This window comes from Molothrus ater, chromosome Z, assembly GCF_012460135.2.
Source record: "Molothrus ater isolate BHLD 08-10-18 breed brown headed cowbird chromosome Z, BPBGC_Mater_1.1, whole genome shotgun sequence".
Lineage (NCBI taxonomy): Eukaryota > Metazoa > Chordata > Aves > Passeriformes > Icteridae > Molothrus > Molothrus ater.
This window is the reverse complement of record NC_050511.2, coordinates 17,830,544-17,844,249: the sequence shown is the minus strand read 5'-3', so window position 1 is coordinate 17,844,249 and position 13,706 is coordinate 17,830,544.

Below are 13,706 nucleotides of genomic sequence, written 5' to 3'. Positions count from 1 at the left end.
TTGGGGTGAGGTGGGAGCCGCGCCTGCTGCCGCCACCGCCGCTGCTCCGCGGGGCCGGGGCTGGGGCTACAGCCACGGCCGCGGCCAGGGCTGGAGCTGGAGCCGGACGGGGTCCGTCCGTGCGGCCGGGCCGAGCCCGGGAGCCGGTGGAGGCGCCAAGTGCGGCCGCGCCCCCACGCGGCCCTCCCCACGTGTGGGAGAGCGGCAGGGGCTCCTGTGGCCCCGGGGCAGGTAGGCGCGCCGGGCTCCCCCGTGCGGGGCGCGGAGAAGCCTTTCCCGGATCTCGGAGCGCTCCCGCTCGCACCCCCGTAAGGAGAGCCTCTCCTGTCCCCAGCATTGCCCTGGCAGCCGGCGAGCGGCCGGGAGGAGCGGAGCGCCCGCGGTGCCTCGCTGCGTGCGGCCGAGGAATCGCCTCTCCAGTGTGCCCCAGCTCACCTGGTCGTCCCTCTCTGGAGTCAGTAGGAAATTAAATGCACATCCCCGCTCGTAGCCTCCGCGCGTCCTTCGCCGGGCTGCCCTCAGTGGGCCGGCGCCGCTCCCCTCATCCTCAGGTCCTCATTCTCCGTGTCTGCAAACGACGGAGAAGCGTTAATGTCCCGGAGCACGCCCGCCTCCATGTGTGCGCAGGAATGCACATGCAGATGGGTTATACCCTGCCACGCACACCTACCGCTGCGGCTGTTTCCTGAGAGACTGCGAGAGAGAAGAAAGGCAGGAGACATCACATGACCGAACCTTGGGAGGTTCAACTAAATTTTCTACTTGTCGGGGTTTTCGCTCGACCGCATTGGGGTGGTTTTGCTGTTTGATCTGAAAAGAGAAAACGAAAACCCAATATTGCTATGCATACAAGGTTGTTTTCAAGATGGTGTGGTTTTTAGATAAAGTAGAAGTCACACAGTTCAAAGCACTTAAGCTGAATATTTCAGGCTTATTTCTCAGAATTTGGTGTAACATCCAAGTGTAACATTAACTAAGCGTCTCAACAATGATTATTAGTATGGTCAATTTGCTGGGATCGGTGATTTCATCCTCTCATGAGGAGATAGGAAGAAGTTTTTCCCTCTAGACAAAAGCCTGAGGACACTCTTTGTACTCTATATTCTTGCAGAATAATATCAATAGGTAAGGCCTTGAGGTTGCACCGAGTGAATTATTAAGGTGGTCTGCCAAGATGCCGCACCACCACTGTCCTTGTGCAAGTTTTTCAGTGAAGGACGCTGTGAAAAGGTCAGTTGAATTCATTGTCATCTTGCAAGTATGGTTTCTTTGGGATAAGCAGATCATCTAATGTACAACTTAGAGATATAAATTAAGTTGTAATGTACAACTTAGAGATATAAATTAATTCTGAGTTTCATAAAGGTGGTATTTGACACTTAAAGCCTCTGCTGCAAATTAGAAAGAGTTTTCTGGAAGAGTCCCAGACCAAGACACATTGACAAAGTGAGAATGTTACTCATGGGAATAAGATAACAAAGTATCCACTTTGTAGACACAGCATGAAATTAGTTCCATGCAAATCAATGCACTATTATATCTTTTCAAATATTCCTTTCTGCCATAAAATCACATTTACAGAAAAAAGAAAGAAAATAACCACACAAATTCCTATGCTTTTAAAGACATTTAAACAGAACAAGAAGATGATTTTAGGTATTTTATAAATGCTCATCAAATGGAAGAGGAATATCCCTTTCATTAGTGATTGGTTGGAATAGAATACAGAGAAGAAGAAGCATATCTTCAATAAAAGTAAATCTAGGAGGCAAGGGTGCATACAATGTGTTTGACAGTTCAAGGGGACAGCTCTCTCGGGGTGTAATGACTCCAACAGGGGAGAAGGAAACAGGAAATTCAAGGAAAATGTCAGGGCGGCAGTGGGGTACTGAGGAATGTGCATGTACACTGAGGTGAAATATTTTCTGGAAAGGAGCTAAGAACAGGGCAAAATATAAAATACAGGGACAGTGAGAGGCACCACAATAAGAAATAGCTAATGCCCCTCCTGTTAAGGCATTACTTTGCCTTTTGAGTAAGGCCAGGTCTGTCAAGGTTTTGCATTACTTTTGGATAAGATGCAAAGTGGAATTAGTATTCTGTCATTTAAAAATGCATGGCATGTCTTATAATGGTTGTTTATCCTTTCATTACTGGTTGAATTTCAATTCTAATGAAGTACATTCTGCCTATAATCCTTTTATTCACCTTATTTTTTTCAAATGTGTGTTTCTCCACAGTGCCTTGGCCAGAGAAAGAAGCACAGTGGATAATAAAACCCACCGTCCATTCCTCACTCTGGAACACTATGTAGTGTACTGCTGGCATGCAATACAGATTTATGCACAATATAAAGGCTCTACCACTTTGAAATCAGAAATTGAACATGCTGGTTGACATCTGTGTTTTCTCATTTGCTCTTAAAATTTTTTGCACTCAAATAAATGAGTTCACCTGATTGAAAAAAAGCACAAAACTTACTGAAGGGCTCTGAAAGATACTCAGTTACCTCTTGCACAGATTATTTCCCAGTCTATCTAAAACACAGCTCTAGAAGGTAACCTGAGACTTTTAGCAGTTTTTAGTCACAAGTAGCGGCACCCAGGGTTTGTTATGAAACAGAGGCCTTTGGCCTCAAATTAGCATCGTGCAATATTTGGAACATCTACTGTTGTACACAAAGAAACTTCTGTTTGGGAACACACTAAGATTTTGCAAGCCAAGGAGTTTCCTTGTTGCACAAAACTTGTAACAGTGTAATGAATAATCAACAATTTTCAACATGCTAGAGATAGGGATCTGCTGTGCCCCTGAATACATAACCTAGGCATCATCATGCACAAACAGAATAAATATGAGAGATAACACAGTCCATAGTTTCTGGTCTTGACTAAACATGCAAAAAGTGTTTTAATACTGTATACAACCTGGATTCTCCACGTCTTGTTAGTCTGTGTAGAAAGACTTATCCCCACCTTTATCTTCTATTCATTCTTTCCGTTGTGAGAAAGGGAAAACAAACCTGCTCGTAAGCCAAAATCCTTTCCTGTTTACTCCTCTGTAATGTAATGGAAAAGTCAAGCAACTAAATGAGAACCAATCTGAGGACCTTTTCATGCTACTTTCCTAGGTCTTACTGCAAATCTGCTGGCATTACTGTTTTCTGTAGAAATGCTTTGCTATCTTGCTGATGCACTATTCTTACTTTATAGCATAACAGGTATACCTTTCAGAAGAAATTTCCTTCAGAAAATCAGGATCCTGTACCACTTCTCAGGAGAAAGAATGTCAGGTAAAACTGGAATCTGTTACAGAAAATTATAGAGGTTTTGCTCACACACTGGGAATGTCTAGTCTACTGCTATTTATAAATTTCTTTCCTTAATGTTTTTTTCTTTACTTATGCTTTTCATTAATATTTTAATGGAAAACACATTTAAAGATTTTTTCCCCTCACATTTCAGTCCACATGGTACTGAACTTTTGTTAAAAATGATTTTTGGATGTATGAAACTGAAAGTGATGTTTTGACCTAGGTTTCAGACACACAGTATAAGGAAAGAGCTGTACTTAAATCTCCTTGTTCTGCCAAAGCATGTAATAACAGTTTCCCGATTCCTTTTAAGAAATAATGGTGATGATGCTACTTACAACACTCTTACATTGTCTACTCACATTCCTTACACTTAACAATTTTTTTTGCTGTAGCATCTACTCGTGAACTGGTGAACCTTTTGGTCTATGTACCATATGATCCCAAGCAAAAAGGTGATCTCTTTCCAAAGAATTTGCAATTTAAATATGAAAGACAGGCAAAAACAGGCAACAGAGCAATCAGCAAGCTAAAGTGTAGTCTTTCTACAATATATCTGCTGCCTTGATTTTTTTTTATCACTTGTTTGTACATTTTGCACTAACTACTGAAATCAGTTCAATTTTTGACCTCAGATATTCTTTAGAATATTGATAGCTTGGTATCTAACTTGGATATTCTTCTTGGCTGTACTACAGAGGACTTTTCTGGCCTTGAATAAGTCATGATCTTTTCATGGTTCAATTTTTCCCAGCTGTAACTGCGTAACAAATATATTTACCTACCTAAGGCATGACACAAGGCTGAGGGATATAATATTATTGAGTTTCAAGATGAATCCTTGCTCAAAAGATATGTATTAATGAACTGAGCAAAACCTGTTAAACCTCTTCTCATACATCACTTATGAAGATCTACCAAAATTATTGCAGCCATAAGCTCTTTTTCTTATATTCTTCCCGACTACTAAATTGACAGCATAGTTCTCACCTGGATCAACAATTCCATCTATTGCAAGCACCACTATCTGTTAACTCTCTGGGGGAAAGCAACTCTACCATTTCAGACTCAGAAAAACACTGAGAGCTCAATTTTCCTTCACCCTGCTGCTACCACTGTTAAATCTCTTTCAGCCTAGGTGTTTGTTATTCTTTCTGTTCTATGAGTCAAAGACACAAATAGAAGTGCAGCTTTTAATAAATTGTGGGAGCTTTGTTCCTGGAAGCTACAGATTTCCAAATTACTGAGAAACAGATGCAAGAATTTCACTTTTATTTTTGTCTCAACAGGATGGAAGAAGGACCACTTCCTCACTCCCACTGAAGAGGAACCTACAGTTATTCTTTTCCTCGGCCTGCTGCTCATCACCTTTGCTCTGCCAGCAGGAGAATCACACAGTGCCAGCTGCAGTAACTAGAGTACAGTGAATTGAAAACAGCGTAAACATTCAACCATCAGCAAACATTAAAAGCCTGGTTGGTATATCTCAGCATGGCTGTGGGCTGTAAAACAACAGTCTTGTGTCATTGATATATCCAGCACATACCACACAATCCTTTTGAGCATCCTGCAAAAGAAGAGCAGACAAGAGTGACACAGTTTTACAGAGACCCCTGGATAACTGCCTCCCTGAATAATTGCCAGACGGACAAGAGACTGGCAGGAACACTCTCCACAGAGAACCCTGCTTGCTTTCTCCAGAGCCAGTGCATATCTGAATAATCATTTCTGGGTGCAGTAATGGCATCCAGCCTGACACATTCTCTTCCTCCTTTTCATTTCTGTTCATTCCACCCTGGCCCACCAGTCATAATGTCTGTATGCTTCCATTCATGATGGCCAGCAATGATGGCAGTGCTGTTCCACTTCCTAAATCCAGCAGGTGGACCTGCCAAGGACCTCACAGCTGTTGGAGGAAATAAAGCTCAGCAGCAACATCCATGCCTAGCTCATCATATGACCCCTTTATGGCAAACCTGCCAATTTTCTGGCACCATGGTAGAAGTGAATCAAACAGCTATTAGCTGTAACAATGTCAGGGAGTCTACAGATCTTAAGAATAGTTCTGGGATCCTTTATGTCCAAACTGTCAGATCTCTACCATCACCACCACCAGCAGCCTTTTCTTTAGAAAAGTCTGCATGGCTTTTTACTAAGGCTTTTAAATCTCTGTTATTCCCTCCAGCAATGTAGTTGGCACAACACTACTTTATTGCTTGTGTGCCAGTCACAGTCCCTGAGAACAGTGTTTCCAAAGCCATTTTATCCTGGTGTCCAAAGCTATCATCTAAACTAAACATCTTTAAAAACCATATGATCTGGACATCAGTAGTAGGCATTTGCCTATCCAATGACAAAGTGTTTTGAACATGGTGTTCTTTCAATGTGTTCTGTGCATAAATAAGTAGGAGTCCAGGAGTCATAAAAAAGTTTCCCATGTGATTTCTGGAAAGAGAAAATTGTACTGGAGATTTCTGAGGAAAGTAACATTTCAGTTCTAGTCTTTGATTGGTATTAAAATCAATAATCTTATCTTTGTAATTCATGAAAAGCTGGTTCCAAAAGAAATATAAAGAAATAAAATATATTTTTGCAAAACAAATTTCTGACCTTTCTTGTGTTCTACTTTACTGATATGATATTTAAAAAAATATTCTATCTATTCCACAATATAAGCAATACCTGTGGAATTTGATTGCTGTTCCTGAGGTTTTTCATTTATAAAGCTCTAGCTGTTCTACATCATAGCTTCCTTAGCTACACCCAATTAATTTGTAATTTTTATGATGTCTGGATACTAATCCTATCAATAAATCATGAATAGAAAAATCCTTTATTTTCTGCATTCTTATCATCCTTTTGCTAGGTACTGAAATCACAGAAAATTGCTGTTGCATTAGTTGGTGGTCTTTGACATTTGTAAAGTGATTTTTCATGTAATATAAATACATGCAAATACATTTAATATGTGTGTTACATATATATGCTGCTTCTTTAGTGGATTTGGATTAGATTTTGTGGTTTTGCAATTTTCATTTTGATCATTTCATCTCACTGATGTAACCTAAAAATATTATCAGTGTACAAAGCTGAGCTGACTTCAAATGCTCTACGTGTTTGTACTATGAAAGGCTTTGAGAAGCAAGGAATGACCTTGACAAAACATTTTGTGTGGATTTGGGAGGGTACATTAGTCTAATGCTTGCCAAGGTAGGATACACAATTTATTTTGACTGATTGCCTATCTTCCTTGTTCTTTGTGGTTCAAGCCAAAAGTTTTCAGATTTTGAGTCAAGGTTTGCAAGTCTCCAGAGCATAACTGACGACTTACAGTTGAAGGTATTATCCATGCAAGCCACTTCCAGTTAGTTATGTAACAGCCTTAATCCAGTTTTCTGATCATGACACTAACAGTGCAAGTCAGATCAGTTAAAAAACAAATGTCACAATTTTCTCTTGAATGTCATTAACAAAGGAACAGTACTGAGATGCTGCATTTAGTTTCATTCCTCTACACACAAGATTTGGAAAGTGATTTTGCTTACAAATATTCACTGATTTCATTATATTCATTTCTTTAGGTGGTTTCTAACATCTTAATTATAAGCTGCATGAACAGTCTCCCCTTAAATTTCTATCCAAGATAAGAATGTGTATTAACACTTTTCCATATTAGTCATGGAAGTCTTGAGATTATAACTACTTGTTTGCTCTGTTTAACCAGAACAAAGGATCCTTCACATGGTGGTAGCACACCTTTCAATCTATAGTAAGAACTACTGCAGCCACTTTCTAATAACTTCTTTCAGCCTTAGTGAAATATGTATATATGAAGTATGGAGAGATAAAATAAAATGTAGACTGTTGATACTAAATAAAGAAAATTATACTCCTTATTTTTGAGTTCCTAAACCCAGAACTTTCTGAATTTTTCTCAAATTTCTTTGTATATTCTAACTCCCCATGTTTACTATGAATTGTGACAACACATATTCCTTCTTTCTCACAAAGAACTCAGATTTATTTGGATTTACTTCAGTAGAAACACTTGCACATTATTGCAGCAACAAAATAGCATTTTAAATATGAGGAAAGCCTAGCTTTGATATCCATTAATCTGCAGGTGTAAACTCATTAAACCTTGAGGAAAGGTACCTTTCTCTTTGTATATGAAAGCACCCTTCTAGTTCAGGTCATCCTTTATTCTCTTATCCTGCCAACTAAATTTTAGTAGAGGAGATTGCCTTTTGCTGCATCTTTAAGCAGTACATAGATATCTTTTTTTTTTTCCCTGACTAGATTCCCTTTCTTTTCCAAATTTCTAAAAATCCCCCCAGATTCTTAAGACTCAGATTTGCATTGTGGGAATCTTCAGTTTCAACACAATGGTCTGATATGATACATATTTCTGTATATACATGTCCACCAGAAGCTGCTCTTTCAGATTTTGAAGGATTTGGGGTAGTATATACACTACTCCATGAGTGTATAGGTATCAAAGAACAACACAGCTCATCTTTTTATCATATTAAGTAGTCCAGTGTTTGAAGACAGCTGAAGAGCATCTGAAAAGTATCAACAGAGGAACTTATGAAAGAAGAATATGGCCAATTGGAAAAGCCTGCAGAAAGTTAAAAAAATCCTATTTTTCAAATGCAGTATTTCCCCTAATAGAAATGGTGTAAAGCAACTACTTTAAATATAAAATAAACCAGTACTATTTCTCTAACTCATGTGAACATGTATGTTAATCAGTCAATAAAAACAAAATTCTTTATAATCTTTTCTTCTTAGTATTGTCTTTGGTTCTTATTTTTCATTCTAAAATATCACTAGTGACAGCATATTAAAGAGGTATGTATGATAAACTTCTGTCTTCTCCATTCTTCCCTCTTTTTTAAAGTATTGAAAATAGATAAGTTAAATTCAAATGCATTTTGATGGTGTCAAGAAAGGCAAAGTCATAGCTATGAAGAGAAAGTGTTTCTATTTCCCCTGCTTTCAACAAAGCATGAGATAAACTGTTACTTTTTGGAAAAACAGTGATTCATATCTGAAACTTAGACTAGCTTTGTAAACATGTCAAACAATTTGTTTAAAACCACAACCATAGTATATTTGGTGCAGATGCATGTTACAGAACCATGTGAAGGTGTTTGTTTTGGTACATGGAAAGGCATTCCAACCATCTTATTTTAGTAATTGTACCACACCAAAGACAACAAAAGCTGTCCTGAGGTTGAAGTGTATGATGCTTTCAAAGCATGCTCATTGTGAATATTCAGAAGGTCAGAGGTCTGAATTCCACTGATGTCTCGCATTCTAGTCTTGTTGCAGAAGATGGGAAAGTATGAATGAAAATGTTGCTAGTAAGCCTAAGCTTACCATATGATTTTGTGAGTATTTTGGCATTCATTGGTCTAGAAGAGGATATACAGAAGCTCAAGAATTAGAGAGACAAAATCTGTCTACTTCTCCTTTGCAACCTAAGCTTTTGCAGAGCACCAGTCATGGCCCTGATGGTTAAACTCCAGGAATAGGGGAAGGATTCTGCTATCATTCCTGCTCCCTGCACTCCTGGTCCCTAGGCCCAGGAAGGCAACATCTGTGTCCTCTCTTTCCCAGCTTTTATGATTCTGATAATTATGTTGTCCCTATGAGAAATTCAGTTTCAGAAGAACCTCTTAAAAAATGAAAGGTACTTCTGATAAACCAAAATTCTATGTGTTATTGTCTCTGAAAGGTATGTTAATAGTGATATGAAGATCTCCTTAAACACAGTATTTGTTGTTAAGTGAACTGTTTAGGTGTCTCTACACTTTTAATAGTGTAATTCTGTAACTATCCATGCTCTATTTGTATAACAACAACTCCTAAAGCACGGACAAATGAAATCACTCAGAAAAGTGCTATGACTCAGAAAAATCATGGTCTAAGCTGGAAATTAGATCAGATCAGACCAACTGCTCTGGACACCAGGCATTGGCCCATTTCCTTATTAAATGATAAAAGGGCTTCCATGTCATATCTTAACCTTTTTTTTTTGCCCCAGCAAGTAATGTTTTAGAGAGAGAGAGATCTTGTGTTCAGTGTTTCTTGGTGTAGATGTCATTGACTACATTTAAGATGCTGTTTCTCTTAGATTCAAACATCAAAGTGCTCTTTCAGGAATGCTTATCAACTCATGTAAAGCAGAATGTTTCATTCTCTTCATTGCAAACACATGTACTTACCCCACAAATTAATAGAAAGTAATCTAGGATTGAACTAATTCATCTAGGCCATTACATTCCAAGGTACTTATTCTGTCTTCCAGTTACAGCAAAAAAACCCCACATGAATATTTTTAAGCTCTAATAATTTTTTAGATTATATGAGTCAGACACAGGGGATTGTGGTGGCATTATAGCGAATAACACAGCTCCTCTGCATTTAAAGAACATGCACAAAAGCTACAACTCCTATCACAAGACACCTTGAGCAATGAATCCTGTTCAATTTTAGCTAGTTCTGGGTAGTAGAAACTATGACAAGGGGCTAGGAAGTCTGCAGAATAAAGAGGCTGTACTGGTCACACCCTCCTCTTTGCCTGCACTGGGCTCAGCAAAAAGCAAACTGAGCTGGCCAAGAATAAGTTGATTCAGCATGCTTTGCTGAAAAGGCTCTTAAGCTGTTCCAGACAAAACTATGAGGAAGGATGACAGCGACAACACAATCTATCCTTCAGGCTAAGTCTCCCTCTCTACCCACTGCCAGGTTTTGAACTGCTGCCAAAATGAATTATCTTTACTTTAAAATACACTAGGAAGTTCATGTCTGGCACAGGTTGTTCCTTATTTCTTTTTAATTGTCTTCCATGCCTGCACAATCTACTGAAAGTTTCAAATATAGTTTATATTGCACACCCAGTAATGTGTGGTTTAGCTTCAGGTAAAAAGGCTGGACTTTGTTTGATGTTATTTGCACGTTCATTTGTACAGTGTGATCAGAAGCTAGAACAGGAAGAGGTGAAAGCTAATGAGAACTGATTTAGACTGAAGTGCTTGCTTCAGAAAAATTTTACCCTACACTGCTTGACCTACAAAGGCATTCCCTTTCTCCTGCAGTTATTGCTTCGGGCTTTTTCTTTAGTCTTGTTTGTACCACAGAAGTTGCAATGATTTAACTGAATCAGTTTCTTAAGGAACATATTTCAATCAGAGTAATCTGCTTGTATGAAGATTTGAAGCCCTCTTGAGTAATTTCCAGCGATAAGACCTTTTATTTAGTATAGGCAAGTCTTTCAATTAGTTTTTTTCATCAATAGATCTCAAAGCACTTTGTAAAGTAGGTTACTGCCATTTGCTCTGTTTTTCAGATAAAGAACATATGAAATTATTTGCTTACTGTGTGCAAGTAGAAAGCTGGGAATAAAAAACACTGTCTGCCTAATTCAGTGTTTCAGCCACAAAACCACATGGGGTTTTCAAGTTTTTCTGACATTAAATGTGCTTTGAGGATCCAATTTCTGCTAACATTTTAATGATATATCAGTGATTTCATGGTAATCACATTAAACTTAAAAAAACCCCTGAAATAATAGGTCTTATTGGGTGTACTGTAAAGTGGTGGGGTACTGTTTTATTTTTAAAATACAATAACAGCTCATCTTTTAGGATTTGCCATGTGAAAAATATTGGAAGCACCTCTAAAATATCTAGAGCCTCTCTTCCTCCATCAAAGTCAGGCCATGGATAATTCATTCCAAAGTTATATTCAGATACAAGTAAACCATCTAAGAGTCAAAGTACAGTGCTATAGCAGGATGTAAATCAGCCAATGTGTGAAGATACAACTGCTTTAACAAGGAGCAAGAAGGAATAAACAAGTTTGTACTGAAACACCACCTCACTTTCCATCTATCTTCAGAATGCTGAGATAAGTGGAGCTTATATTATCAGTAAGGCTGTCCTAACACTGGGCTATCAGGTGCTGGTCTGCTGGTGGATATTCTTCTATTAAATGTTCTTCTACCACAGAATCTTAAGGAGGTAGTCATGCCTTCATCTTTGGAGGTTTCCAAGGCTGAGTTAAATGGCCCCACAACTGATCTGATTTAGTGCTGGCAAAAGGCTTGCCTTTAGCAGGAGGTTGATCTGCATATTTTCAGGAGAGTCCTTCCAAGCAATACTTCAATAGTCCTGATGTGAATGCAACAGATCTTGCATTTAAATTGGCCTGTAGTAGCTGAAAAAAAAACCTCAACCCATCATCGTGAGAATGGATAAGGTCTTGCAGAATTACTGAATTAGGAAAGTTCTTCATTTCAGAAAAATGGAAATACTCAATTGTGTATTGTGTGGAAATACTCTATGGTACGGTCTCTCTGCTAGGGTGGAAGAGGGATTAATTGGGTTTTTATATTAGCCAGGTCTTGTGTGCAGAAGCATTTTATTAATTGGTCATTGTCATTAACTCAGTTTTACTGATGAATAAGAAACTGAGTTCATGTTACAAATGATACTTAGCCCTTTTTTAGATCTTGATATTCTTTCTTCCTTTTGCAATAATAGAGACAAAATTGCAGATCAGCATGATCATTGTAATCTGTAACCTTTTTCTTTGTCTAACTTTTTTGGCCTGGACTTCTAAAGGCTACTGACTTGCAAGAAGGATGTCATCATGGGAAAGGTACCACAGTTTCATTTTGTAATCAATTCCTAGCTAGAACTAAGAAGACAGATACATATTTTGTTCAGGGAAAAAGGCAAACCAAGAGAAGTACAAACATCCATGTTATATGCTGTGTAGGGAATAGTCAATCTGAAACTATAATTTTCATATATTAAATAGTTTAGTTAGCATTACTAATAATTAGAACAAGGCAGAAGAAGTTAAGGGAACAATTCATACATAAAAATGTAATCACATCTTGAACAGCGTTTGGCATATAGTTTTTGTTCTGACCACAGTGGTAAACTTTGCGTAGAAGTATTATATTTCTAAAACAATGATGTGCTTATGTTTAAGGCCTTTCTTTGGGGATATCTAAAATATATTTCGTTTCACACATCTCTATACATTGCTGTATAACTATGAATAATCTTTTATACTGCTGGGTTTTCCCAGAACAGTTGATGATGAATAGTCGCTAAAGTAACGCTAAAGCAGAATTAGGGTGGGCATTTATCAAAGTTACCAAAGTTATTTTGTTTAGAATGGAACTCAATGGTATTTATTCAGTGTCTCCTGCTAAGCTCATTCATAGAATAGTATCTTGCTATGAGAAATATGTGTACATCAAGACAAAATTAGAAGCAGACTATATAAACATGAGTACATTAGAGTTCTTGAACACAAATTCACTGTGGTCATTTTACAACTCTAGAAATCATCACTTCAGATATAGAAAAGTAACAAAATTATAAGAAATCATATTTAAAGTCCTGGGGGATTTTTCACTAGTTTTTTACTTGTGCTGAAAAATAAAATTATATACAGAGCAACAGATACATATTAGGCATATTCTGAGACACTAAATCAGGACTCCTGCTGAATTTTGTTCACAAAATCATATGTTATCCTTTTCTGTAACTGCTGACAGTACCATTAAATGAAGAACAGCTGTCAAACTGTCAGCTCATGCATCTGACATGACTTGATAAAGAAGGAAAGTTATATGCAATAAATTAAATGGCGTTTCAATTAAATAATCCTTTTTTTGTTGAAAATTCTGAAATATATATTAAAATACTTTTGGAAGGGTAAAATGATATGCAGGCTTTGTGCCAATGTATATTTAAAGAAGAATACAGTACAGGAAATTAAGATACACATGTGGATAAACTTGCTGCAAATAAAAATGTGCAGGAATAAGCCATGGATTTCTACCTGTTCACATTTTACATTTCCTACAGTTGCTGTATGAAGAAAAGTCTTTCCTTGCCTCATTTTAAATTAAATAAATGTGTTTCTTATTAATTTCTTTTACTTTAGTTTGTGAGTTTTTTATAAACAGGGACTTTTTTTTCACCACCTGAAAATTAGAACATTTTTGGAGCATAAATCTCCAAACACTGGAGCTGGAGAATACATGTGTTTATAGCCTTCTGGATCACAAGCAGTGTCACACTCAAGCCCTGCACTCTGGTCTGGGTTGTCTCCTTGTCCATACTGGATTACCATTAAGCATGACTCTCCATCAGAAGCAGATCTGTTCAAGGCATCACCAAACTTCTGAGCCTGGTAGCTTGGTCTCAGAATTCCCTGTTGACCCTGCCCTGGTGGTGTCCCCTCCTGTCTGGACGCTGTCAGGGCCTACAGCCATCCTCATCCTCTGCAGTGACATTTCCCATGCACATGTACATGAAGGATGGCAACTGTGGGAGGTCCTGGCATGACCAAGTCCCATCAG